This window comes from Ambystoma mexicanum, chromosome 5q (genome assembly GCF_040938575.1).
Source record: "Ambystoma mexicanum isolate Mex_15411 chromosome 5q, UKY_AmexF1_1, whole genome shotgun sequence".
Taxonomy (NCBI): Eukaryota; Metazoa; Chordata; class Amphibia; order Caudata; family Ambystomatidae; genus Ambystoma; species Ambystoma mexicanum.
In genome coordinates this window covers 11,515,611-11,532,105 of record NC_090933.1, presented here as the reverse complement: position 1 = coordinate 11,532,105, position 16,495 = coordinate 11,515,611, and positions in this window count along the sequence as shown.

The window sequence follows — 16,495 nt, the reverse complement described above, 5'->3', positions numbered from 1 at the left end:
GAGAGTAGAGTGCACCTCCTTTGATAGTACACCAATCCGTATGTTTTTTTAAATGTTGGCGCAGGTGAGGTCTGCAGACTGACGCATGTTTTGAGTTAGTTCTCTGTATTGGAAATGTTGCCAGAGATTTACATTCCCGATGCTTCCAAGACTTTTACGGCACACTTTGTGTCCCAAGATTTTCAAGATAGGTTCACCTTTCACTTCTGTTAATTTAAGGAGATCTCAGAAAACAATGACATATTTTCCTCCAAAGAGTTCTTCGTAGTCTGTTTTGAGGACCTCTAGCAATCTGAGGTGAATCAAAGCCAACATTAGGTTGGAAACCATGCTCACCTTATCTATTAGGAGCATTTTCATTTGTTACAAAACTCTGCATAGCTCCATAGCACATTCTGTTGAAAGTTTATATTACTCTAATTTGTTTTAGTGTTCTACTGGAAGGAGTAGCAATTGGTGTAGAGTGACCCCACCTATGTTGTAGGCAGCCAAACCTGTAGGGGCGATTACAACAGCTGAAAGGTTGTTGTTGGATAATTGTTGGAGGTATTTACAGATCATTTTTAATAAGAATGTTTTCCCTGACCCAGCTTCACCACTTACATACAACAATACAGGTTTGTAGTTGTGGCAGGTGCATGTTTTACTTTGTGCTGTATACCATGCTCAATTTGTTCACTTACTTTGAGAACAATGGTATGCTGCTCATTGTTTAGTTGGGATTTCAGTACAGCCAACTCTTCTGCAGACTGCTCATACTGAAACATGGTGGTGATTACTTCCATCATGGCTAATTCTGCCTCATTTGCTATGAGTGGCTGTCTAAGTGGTTCTTGACTGCCTGTTACAGAAGGTTCACTGCTCTCAGAAGTATCTACATTTAGTTGTGCTTGAAGTTCTTCTTCTTGTTGGCGTTCATTGTCCAATATGGTTTTGTACCGTGTAAAGTTTTCATCTGTAATTGTACTTTCACTTGCATTGAAAGCATACTTCATAGGGGCGTGGGTGACTAATAAATCTTCTTCTTTTCTCCATGGTTTGAAAAGTTGCAGTAGAGCCATGTAGTACAGTTCTTTGTGGTTTAAAGTTTTTTTTGTATGCAAAGTTTTGGGCTATCTGGTAGATTAACAAGCCTTCTAAAGTAATACTCCTGTTCGTATAGTATGTGTCCAATAAGTTGTTCTTCAAAATGTCCTGGCTGTTGGTATCTTTTTTGGCTATTGTTTGTTTGTCTTCGTACGATTTCAGTTCTCTCTTTCTGTATGCAGCAGGACCAAGGCAAAGCCACACTTTGTTTTCAGATTTCCCATATAAGGCTGTGCCGGTAAACCGGTTTGCGGCTTCGTAGGAGCCGCATTCTCTATGGAACAGCATTTTTAGGCCAAAGCTGTACAATTTTTGTGCCAGTGTTTTGTCAGATGATATGTCATCTCAGAGGTCTTTGAGCTCTGTTTTCTCTGCTTTGGTTAAGTAGGCTGTGACATATTGTGCAACTGCAGTGGAATTATCTGCAATGTACTGTACCTCAACATTAGCATTCCATAGGAGGGCAATTATTGCATTGTAATCATTGATGTACTTTGATGCTTTGCTCCTTTTTATGCAGTATGTGTTCTTAGGAGATTTCCTTTTCACACTGTGTCGAACCGAAGACATGAAGCTGTTTACTTGCCCTGTTGTTGAAACTGGACTAGGGAAACCAAAGTGGCATTTGGTGTAGTATTTGCCTCTGTTTTTATATTTGCGCCGACAATACTTGCCACACTTGTGTCTTTGGAACTGCAAAATTTGTGCATGTAGGTCACTGTGTACTTTCCGATGGGATTTCGCAAGTGACATATTTGTGAATGAAAACCAGTTTCATCACACTCCTCATCAAATTTAGGAGCATTTGTAATACACAAATGCATGTGGATGTGTCGTGCTCCTAAGGCTTGATATTCTTTTCTCCAAAAGAAGTCTTTCACTTCTCTGAGGGGAGGAAGTGCTTTATTGCAAATGAAGTGCAGCATGGCAAGGAAGCGAGGATGGAAGTACCGTGAAACATTTACTGGATCAAGTACCATGAAATATTTACTGGATCAAGAGAGCAAATTTCTCCTGTTGTTTTCATGTCTACACCTGATTTGTTTTTGTTTGCTATGCGTAGGAAAGTGTGCAAGTCTTCGCATGCATACTCTGCACAACTTAAAGTGACAAACCATGTTGGTGGGCCAAGGTTGCTTAGCATACACCGCACATCTGCGTGCTGTCAGAACCAGTACTCTTTCGTGCAATGCATGTTTGCCAAGAGATTTGTAATACTTGAATGTAAAACTTCGTCCTTCTCTTGCACCTTTTAAAGTAGCTGTGTAGCAGACATGTTTAGAAAATGGGAACCTGTTTTCAATGTGTGGGCAACTCCATAACATAGCGTTGCCAGTTCACTTCCAAGGAGGAGGTGGAATATGTACTCCATGTTCTGTCTATATCTAGGATCATCAGAGTGCATTGTAAACAGCGGTATTCTGATGCTGTTATTTGTGTGCATCTTTCATCATATCTTCCACCTTTTCCAGTCGGGAAGAGTAGAGGAAAGGCTTGTGCTTCTACACTTTTTTCCAATATACTGGTTGGCAGTCCTTTGGCTTGCCGCATTTGATATGTTTCTAGCGCATTGTCTATAGTGTATTTGGAGTGCAGTGGGTGAATTGTATAGTGATCTAAAATATTGGAGGCTGCACTAGGATCTACATGTTCAAATTGGCCAGTTGTTGAGGAGTCCTGAATTATTTCAGTTGTTTCTCTCAGGTTGTATTCAACATTTATTTCCTTGTAGTATTCATTGTTTTGTTTACAGTATTGCAAGGCTTCCCTAACTTTGCTTAAGTCCACTAGTTGCTGCCAAATTCTTTTGTCTTTTGTAGGGACACCATTTACCAGGATAATTAAAGATTCTTCTATTGGCCTTTGCACTCATAGGCCCTCATTACGATACTGGCGCTAAACCATGGCGCTATTAGCACCATGGCTGGTGCCGGTATCATAACGAGTCCGCCAATGTTCAATGGGGAATTACCACCCCATTCCAAGGTTGGCGGGGTGGTAATTCCCCATGGAACATTGGCCCTTCCCCATCCCCATTTTTGCCCCATAGGGCGCAATGGGACTGGTGAAGGTGCTAAGTACGGTACCGCAAAACGGCGCCGCAGCCTTTTACAGAAACGTTAAACACTTAGCGCCAGGGTCCTAATGAGGGCCATAGAGTGTTTACATTTTCTTTGAGATCTAATGGTAAATACACTACTTTCCCACTAATGCCTCTCAGTAATTCGGTGGGAGGCAAGTTAACAGTTTTCGGTTGAAGTCGTCTTATTGCTTGAAATGGGTGCACTGTTTGGATTATAATGCTCTCATACAAATTAAGCTGCTGCAGTGCATTTGGCATTGGAAATACTTCCAAATTATTACTGGTTGCCCGTGAAGGCCTTTGGTTATTGTCAAGTTTTGCAGTGCAGTATGTGCACAGTTTGGAGGTGTTCGTAAGTTCGTATTTGTTTTCAGCTATAAGGTACATAACTAATTGAAACCATTGGGATTCCTCATTGCCTTCTATTTTCTGCATTATACCTATAGTTTTCATGCTCTTTCTATAGAAAGTTCTATGACAAAACACACATACTTGGTTTGGCATTTCAGCAGATGTGCTTTTGAACTTTTGTATTTCTTTTCTGTATGTGTGATATACAAAGTTGATAGCTGCAATGTTGTCAGTACTGTTGTCTGAAAATGCTGGAGTGTTTAAGTGCTCTTCAGTTCCACAATATTTCCTTTGGATGTGCTCTATTTCTTTGAGCACTTGTTTGGCTGTACCATGTAGGAGAATATCGTTTAAATCTTGTAGTGCTAAATCTGGACTTTTTGCATAGTATAGTTTGTAAACTAGATTTCTGACTGTTGAATGGTGGGTTGCTAACATTTTGATACGGTAGAAGGTGCTTTTGCAAGCAGGTCCAGAAATGCAGGATAAGGAATGTCCTTGTATTTCTGTGTAGTTGCGCACTGGACAGGAGTCCATAGTGTGTAGTGTTTTTCTCTTTTCTTTTCTCGTTGCCTTTGACATACTGATTGAGGAATTGCTCAATGATTTGATTAAGCATTGTCGAACGTTACACATTGATGTGCAAGACCATTTGTAGGTGAAGCTTGTTGGTTTGGTGGAATGGAGAGTGACATCTAAGTTTGATGGGGATATTTAAGAACGCAGTGTTACTTCTTCCATTCTGGTATTGTGTATCTTTTCATACCCTCGTCCACTCCGATGTAAGGCAATTTAGTTTGTTTGTTCTTGTTTGTATGAATCTTCATTGAAGTATGGCTCTGTGTTGGTGGTGTGACTCCACTCACCTGTACAGATGGGGCCAAAGGTATCTATGCTGATATTGTATTTGTTTCGAAGTAGTGCTTGCAATTCACTAATTAATGTTGTTAGTGGTTTCATTCTGTTCAAAATTACTATAAACAATTTCCGTTTCACGATCATTGCACTGTCTACAAGAGCTTCCAGGATGACTTTTCTGCAGTAGGTTTTGAGGGTTGAGCGTCATTTCTGCCCTCTATTTTTAAGGTTCTGAAGGACTCTGTGGTGGAACGTTTTTGGTAAAATGTATTTTTTGGAATGCTTGCTTGTGGTTACAGTACCATTTGTATGTGCTCTGTTAGCAGTAGTGCACGTTGCACTGTTTTTAGTGCTTTTCTTTTCATTCTCACATTTTGACAGATGACCTACACTGTCTTCACTGGTAGATGTATCTGTTTTCCTTAATGACTGGATTAGCTCTTCTCTTTCAACTTTCAGTAGAAGTTATGCTTGCAGTGGATGGCTACTTTCTATGTTTTTAGGTTGTGTGGCTCTATTTCTGCGCTGCTTTCTATGGAGATGCAGTTTGGTAGGCATTGTGTAGCAGCTGTTGTAGATTTTCAAATGTATATGTGTGCAATGTGCATGAGTTGGTCAATGGGAGGGTAGGCATATAAATGGAAGTGTGTCACTGTGTAATGGCCAACTTTACGTTGGGGACAGTATCTTACTATGTGGAGATTAGTCTAATGGTGGGGACATAACAAACACTGAGCATCTGTAGAGGTGTCATGACTAACAATGAAGTACATAATGGTGGATTGCCACAAATCTATATGCTATAATACAACAATAGTGCACTCTTCTAGTAAGACGTACAACACTACGATGGTATTCTACTTACTTTGTTGCTTGGTGAGAGTAGGTTTATTGCAGGTTGTATTTTGAAGTGCACACACCAGTGGCTTTCTGGAGAGAAGTGGGTACTGCACCTATATAAGAAGATGGTAAGCAAATATGTTGGCTAACGGCATAGTGCTTACATTTTTACTATACATTCTTTACAACTATAGGGGGATGTCTTGGCAGGAAGAGAAAGTGGGTGTGTATAAAGGGACTTGGAAGCATAAACATGTTTGTTAAGGCAGTGGTTGGGTTATTAGGGAGTATATTGTATGACATCTTATTGAACAAGTGTGTGTATTAGTGTAGGACTATTTACTTTCAAAATGGAGTACTTTGCATTGTGGATGGATGACAAAAAGGTGCGGAAAGATGTAGAGAGTGCAAAGCAGAATGTTTTTGTGTGTGCATTTGCATGTACATCTCTGCATATATATGCTTGCTACATGAGTGGAACCATTGTTTACAGTCTTTAATTTCCTTATCCGCATTTATGAATGTTACTATTGTCAATGCACACATACATTTTTTTCTTTTTTAAGTAATGCTGTAATCTATGAAGTGTGAAAGTTAAGTGGCAGGAAAGTGTTCTTATGCATGCAATATATGCACTTGGCTTAGTTTGGTGGGATACGCTGACTGATCCTTTTGTGTGCGATTTTTACAAATTTGATAGGAGGTGCGTTAATGGGGGAAAGCATCATAAAATTGACAGAACAAAAGAACAGAGTAACGGTTGGCATATAACAATGGCTGCTATGGGCAAATGGCAACTTTGCCAGCACCTACCACTGTAGGAGCCATTTCATGGTAGGTGATGGGAGAAATAACAGTAGGAATTTTGAGTAAGTTATGGAGAATCAGTGCCAGGTACCCTGTTCCAACAAACTTATAACACAGCTGCAAATGTACTGTACAGGAAGTAGTGATAACTACAAGGCGTGGTGATGGGTAGTGATGCCGTTGTATGTTGATGCAGAACTCGTAGATCATTTTACAGTAGTTTCCCGTGCAGGTGCTTTTGATTTACAGGACACTTGAACTATGCGTGTTTAATGGTTGGTATGGACTCTTCAACAGAGGTGATAGCGTTAGATGCAGAAATATTGGATGTAATTGGTGGATGCGTATGTGACTGTTTAACAGTAGCCAATGAGGGAGTGCTGGGAAAAGACTACTGGAAAGGTAGGAAGGACTGGCCCTGCTTTACTGGGGTGCGGCCCTCGCAGGAGTGGGGGAAAGCACACGTGCTACATGCTGTCCTTCGTTAATATGCTTGCCATGGAAATGGGACTACGGATTATCAAATCAGGTGTATGTCTGCTTTTCTATTCCATGCTAGGATGTTCTTCTGTGGCCATTCAAACCTTAGTGCTTCTAGTGTGACGTTTGTCAGAGGAGCTGATATTTTTTTTCCCGCTATTGCAATTAGTCTTCTGTCCCACAATGTAAAATGTAGGCAAAGCAGAGAGCAATCCCCAACAACTACTACACAAAAAGGTGTTTCTTTAAACAAAACACTTTTCACAACTACCAACAAAGCGGCCATTCTTTATCATGCTTCAAGTGAGTTTGCGCAGCCCCCCAAACAGGACAATAAGTTCGCGAAAGCTGCAGCATTTGGAGGTGTGCATGTGCTGCATCTGGGTCTTTTCAGGGTCACTGCAATGGAAATGGGACTGTGCAGGAGTTGGGATTGGTCAATACAATTTCCTGGGTGTGGTGTGTAGCAACAGATTGTACCAGAAGGTGTGTTTGCAAATAGGATTGGAGATGGCTACGGTATGGTTGTGCTGTTCAGTAGGCGGACCTTATGGCTTTTGGGTGACTCCGGGATATATTGGGTACAAGTTTACACAGAATGCTTTGCACTGGCAGCACACCTTGGGTTCCATAATGTCGATGTGCACTGGTATGATATACGTGCGATGAAGTGGCTCCATGTGGATCCATGTGGGTCCTCTTTGTGCCAGTTTGGTGACGCTCGCTCATCCAGACATTATTATTGTTCATTGTGGAGGGAACAGTTTAGGACATGTTAGCAGCATCTCACTGCAGTTAGCGATGAAGGAGACATTTCAGCAACTCATGGAAATGTTTCCAAATCGCACACATCATTTTTTCTCGCATTGCCCAGAGACAGATGTGGATGCGTTCTTCCTTGTGTTGACCACAAATGGAGAAAGCGCGGCACAATGTGAACAAGGCTGTTTACGCTTTTTTGCAAGGTGTTGGCATGTTCTCCTTCCACAATGAAAACATTACGTTTCGTAGTAGCAACATTTTTCGTGCAGATGGAGGTCATCAGACTGATGCTGGCAATGAGCTGTTTCTGTGTAATATCCAAAATGCAGTGCAGCGCTTCGTGCAAGTTTAGAAAGCATTTTCCCTGTGAGTGTTCACCACTTTGAACGTTGCAAACACAAACAGCAAAAAAAGGCTCTTTTCAGAGCCACCACTCTGTTTTGCGAATGCGTATAATGTTTTTGACGGCGTACCGCCACCCATTGTTGACAACCCTGTACGCTGCGCTTATAAGCTGCGCTACCACCTCTATGCTTTCATTGAAATTCTATTTTTGAACAGTGCAAGGTGGCTCTGAAAAGAGCCTTTTTGTCTCCCCCCTCCCTCTTCTGGTTGGGTTGCATTTTTCCTGTTGTTATAACACACGCCACAGAAGGACAGGAATGGAAGGGAGGTTTGGCAAAGGGTACCAACCACAGGGATAAGAAATTGCATGTGGAGAGCATAAGATGTTGGGTGCATCTTACTTGGGTAGGGGGCACTCTTTGTCATGCTCCCGGACCGAAGCCTCAAAAGCACTTCGAAGTTGTTCCCCCTGCACAGTACTGTGTCGCAGTAAATGCACAAGACAGTGACCTTTGAAAGGTACGGGTCTGTTCCAGTGTGTACGGCTTGCAAGGCTGGTTGTGGGACACCCTGGGCCATTGGAGTGTCCCTAGTGGTAGCAGGAGCAGATGCAGAGAATGCTGTAAAGGAAAGTAACCTACTGCTTTCTTGGAAGGGGACAACCCTCCGAAGAGCTGCCTTGTGGTTCACGTTCAGGTGCCGCGTCATGGATGTGGTGCCGTAGTTCACAAGCCAGGTTTTCTGTGACGGAGTACTATGTTGCAATCAGTGCATTGTACCTGGTTTGTACAAGATTTGGGCACATCTCCAATGGTCGTAAATAGTTTCCACACCCACGACTCACATTGGTTGCAGGCAATGGGGATTCCCTCTACTTTATCCTCATTTCCTTTTTGATGTCCATCCACATTATCACACCTGTTCCCTTGCTCGGGTCCTTCATAAGGAGATGGTGGTGGTGATGGTGTGGGTGCTCCTGAGTCAGAGGTAGTAGCAGAAGTCCTGGTGCCCATTACTTGGTACTTTCCAGGCACAGAATTGGTCAGAAAGCAATTTCTGCACAAACCAATGTGCAGTGCTGCTCTTCTCTGGAATGCCAAACACAGATTGCAGCATAGTTGTGGGGTGTGCCCTTCTATTGGACTGTTGTGGAGCACGTGCAACCAGAAAGTGGCCCTACAATGACTACATGCAGACGGGAGAGTGTAGGACCTTTCTAAGGGTGCACTCTCACTGTAACAGTCCATACATTGCAGAAAATAGTCCTTTTTCAATGTGTACAGGTCTGGATTGTGTTTGCCAAATAAGGGCCCATGCGCAGCATGGTTCCATTCCCATGGTGATGTCGCCATTGTTCTGCATTTGGGCGACTTCTCCGTGGGATGCATACTGGCCGGAATACTTTGTGGCCACATGCATAGGTCTCCTAGGGATACCCCTGGCATCCCCGGATTATTTAAATGTACGGCACACATGCACTGAACATTTCTAAATAAGCTTTGTGTGTGCACTGTACAGTAGGTGGAATGTTCACTTGCAAAGGTACTCGCAGAACTTGGGTGAGCGCTTCCACCTACTAAAACCACATCAAACGTTTCTTGGCCAGGAGCGGTGTTACCAGGCGTCACAGGAAGAGATACGCATGTGCAAAGTTGTGTGACCGACAAACGTACGGTCCTACAACTACTTACAGGCGGTTCTGTGCATGCAAACATGCGGCCCGTAGTGGCGTCCTACGGATGCTTCCATTGTGATTGCGCATAGGGTAGCCAGGTGCGGCGGTCGTACGACTCCTCCATTTGCCTCACTTGCGATCAACCCCACCTGTGCTGTGCCCTTCACAGTTACAATGGGCTTCTTAAAACAAAGGACAAGACACATATAAATTCAGTAACAATTTACATATCAACCTTTATTTGCACACATTCAGCGCCACTATTCGCAAAGGGAAGGGGGACCAGAAACAGATACAAATACTGGGGATTTCGGCATTTCTACAAGTTGGTGGTGAGGGGAAGAAGGGATTGAGGTCTCATCGAAGCGTCTCTCATGACACGAAATTTGCGGGCATGGGGGCCTGGGAAATGGGGAAGGGGGCATGTGCAGGTGGGGCAGTGGTATCTTATTTTCTCCACAATATGTTCTTCTACAAACATTTTCAAGGCGGCTAAATTGTTCAGCAATTCATCCATTTTGGCGTCCAGGCGTCTACTTTTATATTTACATATATTGCAATTGTCTTACTTTTTACACTGCGTTACCTATGGGGTTACTATGGTCACTCATTTTGTCATGCAGGAAATTCTCCTCCAGCCATTCTAGGGTGATTGCCCTTGCAGTAACTCTTTCCCTTTTCACACTGCGGCGGGTAGCAATGGGGTTATCGTCCTCACTCATTTCTTCATGCGGAAAATTCACTTCCAGCCATTCTAGGGTGCTTGACATTGCTGCGCACAAACAGAAAACATCATGCTTTTCTACTATTGTACACTACAGGACCTGTGCAATTATAACATAAACTTTAGTGTTCTTACCACGTTGCAGTGACGTTCTGCTATCAGTAGTTGGCGTCCCTAACTCTGCCTCTTCATCCTTTGTTGGAATGTGAAGCAGGTGTGTGGTAAGATTGTTGAAGGTAAACGTTACTTCTCTTGTTGGGCATTCCATTATGCTGCATACCCTATGCCTTTGCGCTGTTTGTTTCGAAAGTACAGAATTTGTGCAGCTACTGCATTTTCCCTTCCTATTCATGAACTTGCTGCTGTTTGTATATGTTTCTTGTCTTTGCTGCATGGTACCACTTTGTACGACCACCACTCCCTTTCTCGGCATGTAGGACTACACCCGATGTCCACGAACAGACGCACTGTTCACAACCATTGTGCCTATTAGTATAGAGCCACCGGCCTCAGCATGCTGTACAGTACATCTATACACACTAAGAGTATCCTGCCAAAAACCTATGGAACTCAGTGAAAAAAACATTAGTAAAAGGACGTTATGGTTAAGTTGCGCTAATAAAACCCTATTACCTTTACTGAAGAAACTATTATAAGGGACCGATATGGTTAAAGTGCCCTAATAAAACCTATGAAATTCACTAACAAAAAAACATTGTTAAAGGGACGTTATGGTTAAGTTGCGCTAGTAAAATCCTATCCCCTTTACTGAAAAGACTATGCTAAAGGAACGTTATGGTTAAAGTGCCCTAATAAAAACCTATGAAATTCACTAACACAAAACATTGTTAAAAGAACGTTATGGTTAAGTTGCTACTTAAATCCTATCACCTTTACTGAAAATACTATGCTAAAGCAACATTCTGGTTACGGTGCCCTACTAAAAACCTATGAAATTCACTAACAAAACACGTTGTTAAAGGGATGTTATGGTTCAGTTGTCCAATCAAAAACCTATCAAATTCAGTGCAACAAGTACATGAAAGGAACATTATACTTACTTTGCATTAATAACAACCTATCTATATTATGGTTACAAGTAAAACCGAAAAGCCGCAGAAATCCGCCAGTTATGGTAAGCTAAGCAACCATAACCCGTGCCACCACTGTGCACTGCTAACACTAACACCCATGACATGAAAGATTTGAAGTGTGGAGGAAGTGTGCCGACTGTTGGGCTGTGGACCCTGCTCACCGCTTCTGAAGTTTCCATTCGAATGCTGTATGGAGGAGAGTAAGAGTTGCTGTTTCTACTGAGGAGAAACGCCTCTTGGACTCGGACTGCATTGACCAAAGTAATTACTATCTGAACTTTACTACTCACAGCCCCGCCGTAGTTTTTGGGCAGGGTGTGGGTTGGGCTGTGCTGAGAGTGGGTTGGGTTGTGCCAGGAGTGGGTTGGCTTGCCAGCAGCTTTGCTAATTGTAAGCGTGTGACTAACGTTTTGCTTTCCACGTTTTATTTTAGCTTCCTAGTGTGCTTTAGCCACGCCCCCTTTTCTCCCAGCATGCCCTACATAGTGTAGGGGTTACGCACATTTGGCACGTGCATTTGAAGTGTGGAGAACTGTGCCGACTGTTGGGCTGTTTGGCTGTATGGCGGGTGCAAGGGGGCCCATGAAACTCTAGAGTGTTGTAAGTAACATTGCTGTTTTGTGTATATCAACAAGGGATCCTTTCCTAATAATGGATTAAAGTTCATTGTGCCTTCTACCTTAGTGTTAAAAGAAGTCTGTGAAGATTGTTAAGTTACCTTCCTCTGACACCATTCTGAGTGACTAACGCTGATATTATTTCTCGCGCAGAATGGTGAATGGTTTACATAGCGGGAGGAAGCTGATTGATTTACAGACCCCATTGCACCCTAACCCTGTTAACGAGGCTCTGTCTCCTCCTACTGAAGATCTCTTTGTGCCTGCAATCGCTTTGTCAACAGATGGGGGAGAGGTTAGGAGTGTGAACAAAACAAGTCCATCTTTAGCTTTGAGACCTAGGATTCTGGAAGAAATGGATATTACTTCACCCCCATTCACTCAGCCTAGCTGTCAATCAAACATGCTAAGTGGTGAGCCGGCCGGCTCACCACTTGGACCAATCACACAAGAGTGCGACTTGAGTTACCAAGGTAACTCAGTCCAGGGTGCCTAAACCCCCTCCCACACCCCCTGTGTTATCCAGACAGAGTGGCACCACTTTTGGAGGCTTCTGTGGAGAAGCCCGCCAAAAAGTGGAACAAAGGGCTCGACTTGGGTTAGAGTCACAGAAGAGAACACAAATGCCATTTTAGAATCGAGTTTTGGCAAAAAATACCAACCGGCGAATTAATATTAAATAAATAAACCGGCGGTATGTTCGAGGCTATGAGAATTAAATAATTAAAGTTGGTAGCCTCAAACAATGGGAAAATCCCATAGAGAGATATTTGCGGTCGAATATAAAAAGTAGTATCCACTGCCACCAGCCAAAACTCGATCAGAGGGGAGGGAGACGTGCCCCCTCGACTAACAGACCCCGGGGCAATCGAATTGCCCCGACGAGTACGTCCACAATAAGATGGTTTGTACTGGTTTCTGTTCATAATTTGGGACTAGTAAAGCCAATGGTGACTTTACATGCCCTGGGAGACAGTAGTCAGTCCCAGGGTATGGAGTCTATGGTGGGGTGTCACTATGACACCCCTGTGTCACTGCATGGAGGGTGCTGTGTAACACACATAGTAAAAACACATGAGACCCTATGGTGTAAAAGACCCCATAGCCCATAAAACACATTAACAGTCAAAGGAACCCCTCAAATCATGTCCAAGAGTGTGAGGAAAAGAGACTCACTCTTGAAAGGAGGAAAAAAACAAACTCCAGAAATCCAGCAAAGCTGCTGGGGAACTCACTAGGTCTCTCTACCACTTCCCCCCCCCCAGACTAAAGGACAGGAGGATTTAATCCACTCCTGGATGAATCTCATACCTCTAGTCGATGACATACATCCTAGAGAGACCATCAGAATTTTGGTGGTGACACCCTGACCTGTGCTCAATGGTGAAATCAAACCCTTGCAGGGAGATTGACCATCTCAATAGTTTTGGGTTTTCCCCTTTCATTTGCATTAACCATCTCAAGGGTTGGTGGTCAGTCTGAATGACAAAAGTAGAACCATACAAGTATAGCCTAAACTTCTTCAGAGCCCACACAATAGCAAAACACTATCGTTCAATGGTTGACCACCTTGTTTCAGGATCCTTCAGTTTTCTACTGATGAAGCAAATGGGGTGCTCCCTACCTTTCCCATCCAGTTGACTGAGGACTGCACCTATTCCTACATTTGAAGCATCTGTTTGCACAATGAAAGTTTGGTGGTAGTCAGCAGCTCTGAGTACTGGGGCTTGGCAAAGAGCCTTTTTCAGGGTTTCAAAGGCCTGATTGAATTCCTCATTCCACCTAACCTTTTTAGGGAATTTAGGAGAGGAGATGACATTCAGTGGAGAAGCTGTGGACCCATAGTTCTCAATGAAATTCCTGTAATATCCAGTGAGGCCTAAGAAGGCTCTCACCTGGGTCTGAGTAGTAGGTGTTGTCCAATTTTGCACAGCTTCAATCTTACTGGGCAAAGGCCTTATTTCTCCACCTCCTACCTCATTTCCAAGGTAGACCACTTTACTCTGTCCAATCTGGCATTTACTTGCCTTTATGGTCAGATTGGTCTTTCCAAGAGCCTGCAAAACATATCTCAGGTGGTCCACATGTTCTTCCCAGGAATTGCAGAACACTGCTATGTCATCCAAGTATGCCATGCAGAAGTCCTCCATCCCATTCAGAACCTGGTTTACCATCCTTTGAAATGTAGCAGGTGCATTTTTCAATCCAAAAGGCATAACCTTGAACTGGTATAAGCCAACTGGGGTAGAAAATGCAGTTTTTCTCCTTCGCATGGTCTGTGTGCTGCGGAACTTGGCTGCACCAAGTCTATCCACCAACTCATCTGTCCTTGGCAAAGGGTGGGCATCAGTCTTAGTGACCTCATTAAGAGCTCTGTAATCCACACAGATTTTATGTTCTTTAGATCCTGCCTTTGCTACTAACACAACTGGGCTAGACCATGGACTAGTAGAGGGCTCTATTACCCCGAGATCAAGCATCTTGCTGACCTCACCTTTGATGTGGGTTCTTACATTCTCTGACATTTGATATCCTCTGCTTTTGACTGGCAGACAGTCACCAGTGAGTATGTCATGCTGTCCCCAAGGGGTCAAGCCTGGTGAAAGTGAGAACAGGGAGGCAAACTGATTTAACAAAGATTTGCACTCTTCCTGTTGCTCAGGTGTCAGATTTGAAGAGAGATTTACTCCTTCAATCTTTTCGTCTAGAGGTAAGCCTCTGAGGAGATCAGGAAGAGCTTCACTCTCTTCTTCTTCCTCTGATGATGCTAGAAGCAAAGCTCCTACATCAGGTCTCGAGACATACGCTTTTAGTCTGTTGGTGTGGAAGACTGTTGGAGCCTCCTTGGGATTGCCCAAGTCCACCAGATAGTTGACCTCTCCAAGTTTACCCACAACCTTGAAGGGTCCCATTCATTTGTCTTGCAAGGCCCTCTGCCTTTTTGGAATCATAACGAGAACTAGCTGGTCCTGAGTAAACTCAACCATGTTAGCCTTTTGGTCATGCCAGTGCTTAACCAATGCTTGTCCAGCTTTTAAGTTATCACTTGCTTCTGCCATCATTTGCGACATTCTCCTTCGGAGACCTATCACATAGTCCGTCACTCTGACTGGCTTGGGGGAAGGAGCACTCTCCAACCCCTCCTTGATCAGGGCCAATGGACCTCTGACCGGATGACCATAAAGAAGTTCAAAGGGAGAATAACCTACTCCCTCCTGAGGGACTTCTCAATAAGCAAAGAGAAGGCATGGCAGTAGAAGGTCCCACTTTCTTTTAAGGGGGTCCTCTAAAGCACCTATCATGCTCTTCATGGTTCTGTTGAACCTTTCAACCAACCCTTTTGTCTGAGGGTGGTATGCGGTTGAGAACTTGTGAATAACTCCACAGGTTTTCCACATGGCTTTCATGTACTGGGACATACAATTCGACCCCCTGTCAGAGATTACTTCCTTAGGAAACCCAACCCTGGTAAAAATACCAAGGAGGGTCTTAGCCACAGCCGGAGCTGTAACAGTCCTCATAGGAATTGCCTCAGGGTACCTAGTACCATGGTCTACTACAACAAGTATAAACCTGTTGCCTGAGGAGGTTGGAGGATCAAGGGGACCAACAATGTCAATCCCTACTCTCTCAAATGGGACTCCCACTACAGGGAGAGGCACTAAAGGTGCCACATTCTTGGAGCCAACCTTACCAGAAGTCTGGCAGGTGTGGCAGCTCCTGCAGTACTTATCTACTTCAGCCCCCATCTTTGGCCAATAAAAGTAGAGTGAGAGCCTTTCCTTAGTCTTCTTGAAACTCAAGTGACCAGCTAAAGGAATTTCATGGGCTAACTGCAAGAACTGTGGTCTGTTCTCTTGGGGTACTACAAGTCGTTTGTTGCCCCCAGGTGCAGACTCTGTTGGTTCACTGTAGAAGAGGCCATCTTCCCAGTGTAACCTATATTTCCCAGGCTCTTGCCCTTCAGCCTGAGCATCTGCCTGGTGGCGAAGACCTTCCAGAGTTGGACATTCTCTCTGTCCCTTACTGAAGTCTGCCCTGTTGGGTCCACCTTCTGCCAGTAAAGACTGCAGCTCAGGATGGTCAACAGGATCCAGATCTCCAATGAGTTCCTGGCCTTCCACTAGCTCTTCCTCAGAGTCTAGTTCAACCACACAGAGTTGTACCTCCCTCTCAGCCTCAGCTGGAGGGGGAGTTACTGGTGTAACTTTGGACAACCTAGGGGAAGTCCTTGTGGGCTGCACTGGAGTGCTGGCTGTGAGGTTCTTTTTAGAAGTTTTAGGTTTCCCTTTGTCTTCTAGTATCTTAGAGACAGCAGCTTACATCTCCAGTGGAGCAGGAGTGATTTCTTACTTCATCATCTCCTTGGGAGCACCTCTCATGGTTCTCTCCCTTGCAGGTCTGGCGAGCTCCTGTAACCTTTTGCTAGGAGGTCTGGGGGTATGTGACACTACTCCAAGAGTTTTCAAGTCATTACCCAACAGAACCCTTCCTGGCACCTCACTTTGTATGCTGACAGGTATCTTCACAGTCATGTCATTACACTGGATGAGAACTGGTAATTGGGGAAGCATCTGCACAGGCCCTCCAGCTAACTTGGTGAGGCGTTTGGGTGCCTTAGCAACATCCTCAGCCTGAAAAAAATGATTTGTCCACCACAGTTATGCTGGCCCCAGTGTCCCTAATGGCAGGAGTCTCCTGACCATTCACCTGGACACTGTCCTTATAATACTCTTTAGTATTATCTGGGATAGAATTATAGACATCTAAGTT